At 38.4% G+C, this 12,664-nt stretch overlaps 1 long non-coding RNA gene across 1 annotated transcript in view; it reads left to right on the top strand.

The window, feature by feature from the left end:
- Nucleotides 1-490: 490 nt before the first annotated feature.
- LOC124242066 (uncharacterized) overlaps nucleotides 491-12,664 on the top strand; it is a 28,905-nt gene continuing 16,731 nt past the window's right edge. The window contains exon 1 of the long non-coding RNA XR_006889374.1: nucleotides 491-635. This is a non-coding gene — a long non-coding RNA (uncharacterized LOC124242066). The remainder of the gene's footprint in view (nucleotides 636-12,664) is intronic.

Genomic DNA, 12,664 nt, shown 5'->3' with positions numbered 1-12,664 from the left:
CTTAAACAATATATGTAGTTTTATACATGCATGTTTCAGCATGTATATTATATATTACAATAAAAACTGTATAAATCACACTATTAATTTGTTAATTTAGTCAATAAATATTTATTGTGCAACTTTAGTATAAACAGCAGTTCTAGACAATGAGCATACAGTAACAAAGTCAGAGAACGTCTCTGTTCTCATGGAGTTTACAGCTTATGGGGAGAAAGACAGTGAAAAGTAAGTCCAAAAAAGGGGTAATTTCAGATTACAACAAAGAGTATGAAGAACAGGCTGGTGGCTAGAGGGAAGCACTGGGGAGGAGGGCCCTGAGCCAGCTCTGCCAGAGAAGGTCTCTCTGCGGAGATGACATTTGAGTGAGAACTGAAGAGTGAGAAGGAGTTGGCCATATAAGGATCTGGAGCAAGCGCCTCCCAGGGAGAGAAAATAAGTTCAGAGCTCAGAAAAGTCTGGAGAAGGAGAGAGGGACTTGCGAGCTGACATCAAACATCTGAAGGATTGCTTTGGATGGACGCAAGGAGGTGGAGTGAGGATCAGCGGGTAGAAGGCAAGGGCGGCTGAATTCTGCTGGAGGAAAGGCAGGCTTGGCGCCGTCGGAACTGAAAGCGGATCGCCCACACTTTGAGGTGAGGCTACAGGGGGTGAGAAGCATTTTTAATAGTCATCACTTCACTGTGTAACGTGTGAAAGCAATTCGGCACCTCTTCTTTTTTGGAATGGCTCTTTGAAAAGCACCCTAACTTCAGCAACATTGGCTCTAATATCTCATCTATTCCAGTAAAATGGTTCTCCCCCTTTTACTGCACAGCATCTCACGTTGCAGGTTAGAAGCAACAAAGGAAACAAGGTGATGCAGGGGCGCCCAGCCTGTAGGATGGGGTCTGGGTGGGCATGCTCTTTATGAACGGAAATCACAGTTTCCTTTGTAGAGAGTAAGACTTGGATTAAATTTTTGGATATTTTTTAAATGTCTTTTTCACAATCATGTATTGGGAAACCAATTTCTTACTAAACTGATTGAATAATACGTTTATGATCTATAATCGCACTTACAGCTTTTCTGTAAATGTAAACTATAATTTGTTGTCAATTTTATATGTTTTGCTGTAACATTTAAGAGAAGACCAGACTTTTTTTTAAAAAAGAGTTTATTTAGAAAGTATCATCATGTAAATAAATTGTACCACTTTGATTTTCTTTGAATACAAGATTCATGATGCAAAGGTGAAGCCACTCATGAGGACTGTGCTTTTCTAAAAAGTTGGGTCTTTTCAAAAACATCTATGAACCATGCATGATTAATAAAGATTTCCTTTGAGGCAGGAAAAAATAAAAACTCCTTTTTTCCCATATTAACAATTATACACAAATGTTTGTACCTGCTTTATTTTCAATAGTCAAAAATGGGAAATAACTCAAATGTCCATAAACAGATGAATGGATAAACTAATAGTGCTATATCCAAAGATAAGAATATTACTCAGCAAAAAAACCCCAGAAGGATGAGCTATTCATATAATACCATTGAGGGATCTCAAAGTAATTATGAAACATAGAACAAACTAAAAAGAAAAAAGAGTAAACATTTTAGGATTCCAACCACGTAAATTCTAGAAAATGCAAAGGTGTCTATTGTAAGGAAAAGCAAATCAACGGTTATTTGGAGCATTGTGAAGGGCAGGGAGAGAGATTATAAAAGGACATGAAGCAAATAGATGGTGACAGATATGATCATTACCTGACTATGAGAATGGTCTCACAGGTACATATGTATGTTGAAACTTATAAGATACCACATTTTAAATATGTGCAGTTTTATTACATATAAATTATACTTTCATAAAGCTTTTAAAAACGACTCAAGAAAAAAGCCTACATGTTCCACTCTTTTTGGAAAATGGTTTTGGCAACCCTGTATTAACTCCACCATTAGCGCAAGTGCCTCATCAAGAGGTACTTGAGGAGCCAGCACAGCCCATGTCACTGGAAGATTGTCACTCTCTTAGTAAGGTTAGTGAACACATGGTTTTTGGCCATCCCTCCTCCCACGTGGAACAATCTCCGGTTCTCCTGGTGGGACTTCTCTCTCCCCTATTGTGACAACCTTGACTTAACAATAGCCCTGGACAAAGAGTGGTCACGTCATGACCTGAGATGAGTCACATGGGCCTTCTTCCGCTGGACCCTCCTTTCTGCAGCGGTCCAAAGGTGGAGTCGAGGAGACAACGCAAAGCTGATGCCCCCTAGCGGTTGTCTCAGGGGCGGCCTTAGCATTTCTTTGTAGAAGCGAGGGGGTGGCATTCGGCTTGATGGCAGGATTTCCTGGCCAGCTTGAAACTACTTTCACATGGCATTTGGAATAAGGGTAAGAAGTCTCAGCTGCCCAGCCTAAGAATCAGGGTGAGGGGGAGTTTAAGCTCCCCCAAATATCCCGTAGGAGTCACCACTGGTTAACTTTTAAAGACACTGCCAATTAGTATGCACTACCTAGATCCCCAGAGTCCATATGGTTTCTGACCCTGCAGAAGCTGGTTCTTTGGCTATTTTATTTTTAAATTTCGTGAGCCGCATTTTATTAATACTGTAAATACCCTTTTTGGTTTAACTTGCCCAGAGTTGGTTTCTATTACTTGCACCAGAGAAGGCTGATACGGTAGGGACCCGGGCACCAGATGGGATGAAGGGATCTTTAAAGCCTCTTTTGATGCTGTGGTCCTAAGATAAGCGCAAATATAATTAAGCCTCTCTCATAGGAATCAATAGTTATAGATGTGCTGGGAAGACAATACTCGGCTCAGTATCTCAAACAGACATGTTGGCTCTAGACACTTTGAAACAATGAACTAAAGTATAATTTGCAGCCCTGGCGGTATAGTGGGGATACAGTTCCAGAAACGGGCTCAAAGTACACTTACTAGTGATATTCAGCAAACCTTGGAAGGAGACTCTGCCAGAATACCATCATCCATTAACACTGATGTCAACACATAATAAAACAATTCAGTGAATGTTGAGGGGGGGGATGGGGGGTAAGAATCTGTAAACATAAAGAGGATAATGGAATCATAAACATTCATCAACATCAAGAACAAATGTGGCAACAGGAAAACTGAAGAACTCTTTAGCAAATCTCAAGTAAGTCTCTCACCAGAAAATAATCGTGCTTCATATTTGATTTTCATTAGTGTATTTAGTGAATCTCGTGAAATCTTACAATATCCGCTCACTCTGGTTTAAATTGGAGCATGGCTACAGCAATGAACCTGAGAACAGAAAAGGGAAAAACAGTTCTTACTCTGAATTGGGGTGGGTGGGTGGTAAGAGCATAGTTCTATAGAATTTACTATAGAAAAAAAAGTTTCTATTGATTCAGAATCAACCTTTTTATGAAAATTTCTTCTGAAAAGAAATCTCTCTGGTTGTCTTTTTTTTTTTTTTTTTTTTGCTGATGGGAACAGTGCTTCATGCAAGACAAAAAGCATCTGTTTTGTTGAACAGTGAAAATGACTTCTCAGCTTTTGGGCTTCTAATGGCAAATTAAACCACCTCGCCAAAGAAAAGAAAGTTACGAAAAAATGACTTTTATAATGTGGGAAATAATTGATGTATTGATCTCTACGAATTTCCTGTTTTTCTTACCTTAGAATGGTTTTCCTTAATGGCAACACAGGCCTTAAGAAAACAAAACGTAATTGATGGAAATTCTTTGTCTTCCCCTTTTTAAATTATTTAGTAACATTGGCCAGCTAAGAAATTGTCTCTACTCCTATACAATCCCCTATGCTAATTGTAGCCAGCAAATTAGTGATGATAACAGATTATACAAAGCAGGAGAGGGCTACACTAACGTGAGGGAGTAAAGCGAGCAATTAGGGGGCTCAGCCCTGGATGTCTTCACTCTGAATCCTTGTGAAGAATGAAGACAAAAGCTCTGCACCAAAATTGAAGGGGACCAGTTTTCTGATTGTGTCCTAGGGGATTTGGGTAAAGCTCAAGCAATTTGAAGCATACCCTCAGGTTGTACCCAGCAGAATTCCTGACCTCTGCCACATCCTATCTATCATAAGCCTTTATCAGGAGAAGATGCCAAATCACAAGCCATTTGGTGGCACATAATTGCTTCGACATTGACAGCAGAGGGGTATATATCATCTCCTCTGTTAAAAAGGGAGTTAGCGTCTTAAATGGAAGAAGACTGAATGTAAAAGCAAATTGAAATAAACGCTAAAGGGAAGCTAAACTGATACGAAACTGAAAGGAGTATCAAAATAAAATGAAAGCTTAAACACAGATTGAAGAAAACAATAATGTGTGATTTCCGGTCTATTAGAAATATTGAAGAATCAGGAGTTCAAAGTAGGAAAGGGAATAATATAACTTAGGACAGCTCATGAAAGCACGGGACTGGTTTAAATGGCATACGAAGTATTGTGGTTGGTTTTGTGGATACCGGATTAAATAATAGTGAACCGCACAGACAGAAGGATCCCTTCCCAGTCTCACTTCTTTTGCTTCCATCAAGAGGAAGGTCTCAGGGCTAGCCTGTCTTCAACTTCTCTTTAGCACCTCCCATTAAAAAAGAAAAACAGAGCAGGCCACAGGCTCTGAGGCTTTGGCAGACAATATATGTAGCTCGAATTTAATGACGCTATGTAGTTTTTATTATATTTCTTTTTGCGGCTGCCTTCTATTTATGGCAAGTGAACTGGTTTCCATTTGTGATCGGCCTATAAATTTTTTTCTTTATTTACATTTTTAAAAACTGAGTCAACTTAAAGACAAGCATTGGGTAAGTTAGAGTACTGTAGGAAAAAGCAAAGACCAGTAGTGGGTCCAACGCAGTTGGGCAAAAGTCTTGTTAAGGAGTACGGAAACGATTTTAGTTAAGAAAATATCAGCGTGAAATCATAGACTGGCAGAGCTAAAGGAGAGTTGGAGCAAACAACCAAATCCCCTCATTTTACACCCGAGGACACCAAGGCCCGGAGACAAGCTTGCAATGGCCAAGACAGGCTTTAATCTCAGCCTGCTGCCTCCCCCTCCACTGCTTTTACCATTATTTAACTTGGAAGCTTCCCCAAAGCTATATGTGTTGGAATTGGGTAAATGTGTCCAGTGCACAAAGGTGTCAAAGTAAGGAGGCAGCCTACAAAAGAACTGATGTTCTTTAACGTGGATAAAAGTTGTGCTACTTGCAAAGCCACAGTGACATCTAGTGGTGTTCTTCGATAATGCAACTTTTGATGCAACACAATTTGAGCAACTTTTTCATTAAAGAGCAAACGTTATTTTGTACAATATCCCTCAGTTTGGGTTTGTCTGTTTCCTCGTGAATAGATTTATTTTTTAACAGGAATACCACATAAGTGAAGTTGTGCCCTCCTTAGTGCATCATATAAAGAGGCAAATGAGGACGGTTTGTTCTGTCACTGGTGGCGCTAACTTTGGCTGCTTGGTTAAAATGATATCCTCCATGTTTATCCACTATAAAGTTATTGTCTTTTACTTTCTAATTAATAAATGATTTGTGGGGCAATATTTTGGGGCTATATAAATATCTTTTTCCTCTTCAAACTTTTATCCACAGTTTTAGTATCCATTGATAATTCTTGCTTGAATCAATTATTACCATAATGGTTGCAAAATGGTAATTCTCTAATTCTGTCATTCCTTTCTATAGTTTCATTGTTTTACAGAAAGAAGGGCTTTCTCTATTTTATTATTTATTTATGTTTTTATTTATTTATTAATATGGACTCATGAATTCTTACATCATCTATAATCCATACAACAATTATATGTATAAGTGTTCACTATAGCTACCATATTGGGCAGAGCAGATACAAAGAATTTCTTTAGGTTCTTTGTCCTTGCTGTTCCCTTTCATTCGAAGATTTCTTCCCAATAAATTATATATTATGTAAGAATTCACGAGAATATTCAGTATATATTCTATAGTAGATACTATATTAATATATTAAACACATAGATTTATGTATAAATTAGAGATTATGTATAAATCTCTGCATACAAATCTATACATAATCTATAATATATTGCTGTCATTATGTTTTTCTCTTAAAAAACATAAATGTCATGAAAGTCAGAAAAGTAAGAGGAGGAGTGACATCAGCATCACAGTGGAGTGAGCTCGCACGGGACTCTCTCCCTTCCAACATACAACAAAAAGGAGCAACCACATTCCAACAAAAAATATCCTAATAGCACATGAATCCTCAGAGACCCACAGCAGCCAAATGACAGAGGGCAGAGAGGCTGGAACCCCCTGGGGGGAGCTGGAATGGGGTAAGAGAGAACTTCGCTCCCTCCCCTAAAGACTGGGATCACTGCCACAGGAGGCTCCAAGAGGGAAGGAGTGGGGGAGGGGCCACGCATCCAGGGAATTGTCCTGGACTCCCAGGGCCAGTGCTGCCCAGACGGAAGCCCTCTAACGGGGGAAAGCTTTCATGTGAGGGGACCCCAATAAGCCAAGGCCCCAGGAAACCAGAGAGCGAGAGCTGATGGGAAACCTGGGTCTGTGCACAAGAGAAAGTGCCCCCCCCCCCAACCCATGCTGTGCACTGCCATCTCAGCTGAAGGCAGAGGGCTCATAATATCAGATTCTCGACCCCCATCTAGTGGCAACAGGCTGTAACTGCAACCAAATAATAGCATTATGCGGAAAATCTGCTTCTCTACCATCCGGCAATTTATAAAAGCTCCAGACCAGAAAGAAAAGAATAAAAACACAGAATTATGTCCTGAGGACTTGGAAATAGGTAAATCAAATGGTAGTGAATTCAGAATAGCTATCATCAAAAAACTCAATGAGGTAAAGGGAAATATAGAGAAACAAGTCAACGAGTTCTGGAGCTACTTCACAAAAGAGATTGAAACCATAAAGAAGAATCAATCAGAAATACTAGAGATGAAAAATACAATGGATCAGATAACACAGAATACGGATTCCCTGAATGCCCATGTGGTCACCATAGAGGAGCAAATCAGCGTAATCAAAGATATACAGGTTGAGTGGCTCCAGACAGAGGAAGAAAGAGAACTAAGACTAAAAAAACACTGAAAAAACTCTCCGAGAAATAGCTGACTCAATGAGAAAATGCAACTTAAGAATCATCGGTTTTCCCAAGGGCGAGGAAAAAGAAAATGGAGCAGAAGGCATGCTCAAAGAAATAATAGCAGAGAACTTCCCAAATCTAGGGATTGAGAGAGAAATGTGTGTGGAGGAAGCTTTCAGATCTCCCAGATATGTCAATGTAAAAAGACCTACTGCAAGGCATATAGCAGTAAAAATGGCAAAAATGAATGACAAAGAAAGAATGCTCAGGGCAGCAAGGCAGAAGAAAATAACCTACAAAGGAACCCCTATCAGACTTTCAGTGGATTTCTCTACAGAAACCTTACAAGCTAGGAGAGATTGGAATGACATATTCAAAACGTTAAAGGATAAAAATCTTCAGCTAAGAATGCTCTATCCAGCAAAAATATCCTTCAGATATGAGGGAGAAATTAAATCTTTTCCAGACAAACAAAAGCTGAGGGACTTCATAGCCACAAGACTCCTCCTACAAGAAATCCTGAAGAAGGCTCTCATACCTGAAAAAGGAAAAGAGGGAGATAGCGGTCACAAAACACAGAGTAAGGAGACAAATAGTAGAATCAGAATAGGATAGCAAATATTCAACTATAGCATTAGGACAAAGGGAAGGAAATCACCAAAAACAAAGACAATCTTATCACTCTTACCACAAACTCACAACACAAGTTGGATGAAGAGATGAAAATAATAACTTAGGAGGGGAGGAGGAAAGGGACTGAAACAGTCTAGGCTAAGGAAGTAAGAGACCACCAGAAAATGGACTATGTTATCCGTGAGATTCTGAATACAAACTTCAGGGTAGTCACTAAATTAAAAAACAGAACACAGACACAAAAATAAATAAGGAAAAAGCTAAGAAACCCAGCATAAGAAATTGCAGAAGTCAATGGGTAGGCTAAAACACACAGGATGAGAAACAAAGGAAATGCAGGAAAACCAGAAGACGAGCCACAGAATGACAGCCTTAAGCCCTCATGCATCAATACTCACCCTCAATGTAAATGGATTGAACTCTCCAATAAAAAGACACAGAGTGGCAAGATGCATTAAAGAACAAGATGCAACAATTTGTTGCCTCCAGGAAACACACGTAAGCTCCAAGGACAAACACAGGCTCAGAGTGAAGGGGTGGAAGACAATACTCCAAGCTAATGGAAAACAAAAGAAAGCAGATGTCGCAATACTTATATCAGACAAAGCAGATTTCAAGATATAGCAGGTAAAGAGAGACATAGAGGGCCAGTATATAATGATCAAAGGGACACTTCATCAAGAAGAAATAATGCTTATAAATGTCTATGCACCCAACACAGGAGCACCAAAGTTCATAAAGCAACTATTAACAAACCAAAAAGAAGATATCAAAGATAACCCAATAATCCTGGAGGACCTCAACACCCCACTCACAACAATGGACAGATCATCCAGACTGAAAATCAACAAGGAAACAGTGGAGCTAAACGAAAAGCTAAAACAGTTGGACTTAATAGACATATATAGAACACTTCATCCAAAAACAGCAGAATACACATTCTTCTCAAGCACACACGGAAAATTCTCAAGGATAGACCATATGTTGGGAAACAAGGCAAGCCTCTATAAATTTTTAAAAATTGAAATAATAACAAGCATCTTCTCTGTTCATAATGCTATAAAGCTAGAAATTAATTATAAGAAAAAAGCTGAGAAAGGCACAAAGATGTGGAGACTAAACAATGTGCTATTGAACACGCAATGGATCATTGAGAAAATTAAAGGAGAAATCAAAAAATATCTGGAGACAAACGAAAATGATAACGTGCCATACCAGCTTACATGGAATACAGCAAAAGCTGTATTAAGAGGGAAGTTCATCACAATACAGGCACATCTTAACAAACAAGAAAAATCCCCAATAAGTAATCTTAAACTACAGCTAACTGAATTAGAGAAAGAAGAACAAACAAAGCCCAAAGTCAGCAGAAGGAGAGAAATAATAAAAATCAGAGCAGAAATAAATGCTATTGAAACAAGAAAGGCAGTAGAAAGGATCAATGAAACAAAGAGCTGCTTCTTTGAGAAGATAAACAAAATTGACAAACCCCTAGCCAGACTTATAGAGAAAAAAAGAGAGAAAGCTCAAATAAACAAAATCAGAAATGAAAGAGGAGAAATAACAATAGACTCCACAGAAATACAATGGATTATAATAGAATACTATGAAAAACTATATGCCAACAAAATGGATAACCTAGCAGAAATGGATAAATTCTTAGACTCCTATAATCTCCCAAAGCTAAGTCAAGAAGAAGCAGACAATCTGAACAGATCAATCACAAGGAAAGAGATTGAAATAGCAATCAAAAGCATCCAAAAGAATAAAACCCCAGGACCAGACGGCTTTCCTGGGGAATTCTACCAAGCTTTCAGAGAGGATTTAATACTTATCATTTTCAAGCTATTCCAAAAAATTAGGGAGGATGGAATACTTCCTATCACATTCTATGAAGCCAACATCACGCTGATACCAAAGCCTGACAAGGACAGCACAGAAAAGGAGAACTACAGGCCAATATTGCTGATGAACATAGATGCAAAAATTCTCAACAAAATTTTGGCAACCTGAATTCAGCAATTCATCAAAAGGATCATACATCATGATCAAGTGGGATTCATACCAGGGACACAGGGATGGTTCAACATCTACAAATCAATCAACGTGCTATACCACATCAACAAATTGAGGAATAAAAACCACATGATCATCTCAATAGGTACAGAGAAAGTATTTGACAAGATCCGACAGCCATTTATGATAAAAACTGTGAACAAAATGGGGATAGAAGGGAACTACCTCAAGATAATAAAGGCCATATATGACAAACTCACAGCCAACATCATACTCAATGGGAAAAAATTGAGTGCCATCCTGAAAACAGGAATGAGACAAGGATGCCCTCTATCACCACTCTTATTTAACATAGTACTGGAGGTTTTGGCCAGAGCAATTAGGCAAGAAAAAGGAATAAAAGGAATCCAAATAGAGAGAGAAGAAGTGAAACTCTCGCTGTTTGCAGATGACATGATCTTATATATAGAAAACCCCAAAGAATCCATTGGAAAACTTTTAGAAATAATCAGCAACTACAGGAAAGTTGCAGGGTATAAAATCAACCTACATAAATCAGTAGCATTTCTATACTCTAATAATGAACTAACAGAAAAAGAACTCAAGAGCACAATACCATTCACAATTGCAACAAAAAGAATAAAATACCTCAGGGTGAATTTAACCAAGGAAGTGAAAGACCTATACAACGAAAACTACAAGGCTTTTCTGAAAGAAATGGATGATGACATAAAGAGATGGAAAGACATTCCATGCACATGGATTGGAAGAATAAACATAGTTAAAATGTCCATTCTACCTAAAGCAATCTACAGATTCAACGCCATCCCAATCAGAATCCCAATGACGTTCATTACAGAATTAGAACAAAGAATCCTAAAATTCATATGGGGCAACAAAAGACCCCGAATAGCTAAAGCAATCCTGAGAGAAAAGAACAAAACGGGAGGCATCACAATCCCTGACTTCAAAACATACTACAAAGCTACAGTAATCAAAACAGCGTGGTACTGGTACAAAAACAGGCACACAGATCATGGAACAGAATTGAAAGCCCAGAAATAAAACCACACATCTATGGACAGCTAATCTTTGACAAAGGAGCTGAGGGCCTACAATGGAGGAAAGAAAGTCTCTTCAACAAATGGTGCTGGGAAAACTGGACAGCCACATGTAAAAGAGTGAAAATTTACCATTCTTTTTCACCATTCACCAAAATAAACTCAAAATGGATCAAAGACCTAAAGGTAAGACCTGAAGCCATAAGGTTTCTAGAAGAAAATGTAGGCAGTACACTCTTTGACATCAGTATTAAAAGGATCTTTTTGGACACCATGTCTTCTCAGAGAAGGGAAACAATAGAAAGAATAAACAAATGGGACTTCATCAGCCTAAAGAGCTCCTTCAAGTCAAAGGAAAACAGGATTGAAACAAAAAGACAACCCACTAACTGGGAAAAAGTATTTGCAAGTCATATATCCAACAAAGGGTTAATCTCCATAATATATAAAGAACTCACACAACTCAACAACAAAAAATCAAACAACCCAATCAAAAAATGGGCAGGAGACATGAACAGACATTTCTCCAAAGAAGATATATGGATGGCCAATAGGCACATTAAAAGATGTTCAGCATCACTGATCATCAGGGAAATGCAAATCAAAACTACACTAAGATATCACCTTACACCCATTAGAATGACAAAAATAACCAAAACAAAAAGTAACAAATGTTGGAGAGGTTGTGGAGAAAAAGGAACACTCAAACACTGCTGGTGGGAATGCAAACTGGTACAGCCACTATAGAAAACAGTATGGAGATTCCTCAAACAATTAAAAATAGAAATACCATATGACCCAGCCATCCCACTACTGGGATGCTCTATCCCAAAGAGCTTGAAGTCAGCAATTCCAAAAGTCCTATGCACCCCAATGTTTATTGCAGCATTATTTACAATAGCCAAGACATGGAAGCAACCTAAATGCCCATCAACAGGTGATTGGATAAAGAAGATATGGTATATATATACAACTCAGCCATAAAAAAGAATAAAATCGTCCCATTTGCAACATCATGGATGGACCTTGAGGGAATTATGTTAAGTGAAATAAGCCAGATAGAGAAGGACAATCTCTGTATGACTCCACTCATATGAGGAATTTAAACATGTAGACAAAGAGAACAGATTAGTGGCTACCAGGGGAAAGGGGGGATGGGGGTTGGGCACAAAGGGTGAAGGGGTGCACCTACAACACGACTGACAGACAATAATGTACAACTGAAATTTCACAAGATTGTAACCTATCATTAACTCAATAAAAATTAACTTTAAAAAAAACAAAAAACTCTTGAATGTAAGCTAATCTCTGTTATTACATCAAAAAAAAAAAAAAAAAAAGCATGAGGAATTGTTCCAGGTTAAGGAGATTGAAGAGATATGACCATTGAACATTATGCATAATCCTGGATTTAATTCTGCACAGGGTGTGGGGGAAGGAAGGAGTTGTAAATACCTATAAAGGACGTAATGCAGATAATTGGTGAAATTTGAACAATCCTGTGAATTAGATACTGTGGATTAAATAAGGACACTGTACTAGTGTTAAATTTCCTGTTTTGATCATTTTACTGTGATTATGTAAGAGAATGTCCTTGTTTTAGGAAATATACACTAAAATATTTAGGGATAAAGCTTCCTTACATCTGCAGCTTACTCATGTGGTTCAAAAAATAATGTGCGTGCGCGTGCGTGTGTGTGGACAGAGAAAATGATAAGCAAATGTGGCAAAATGTTAACAACAGGTACAGAGTTCACGGAGGTTCTTTGTAGTATTCTAGCAAGTTTTCTGTATGTTTGAAATTGCAGTTGGCCCTGCGTATCTACGGTTCCACATCCTAGAATTCGGCCAACTACGTATTGAAAGGCC

This window comes from Equus quagga, chromosome 7, assembly GCF_021613505.1.
Source record: "Equus quagga isolate Etosha38 chromosome 7, UCLA_HA_Equagga_1.0, whole genome shotgun sequence".
NCBI classification, from domain to species: domain Eukaryota; kingdom Metazoa; phylum Chordata; class Mammalia; order Perissodactyla; family Equidae; genus Equus; species Equus quagga.
Note: the sequence above shows the minus strand (reverse complement) of the source record. Positions and strands in the feature narration are given on the sequence as shown.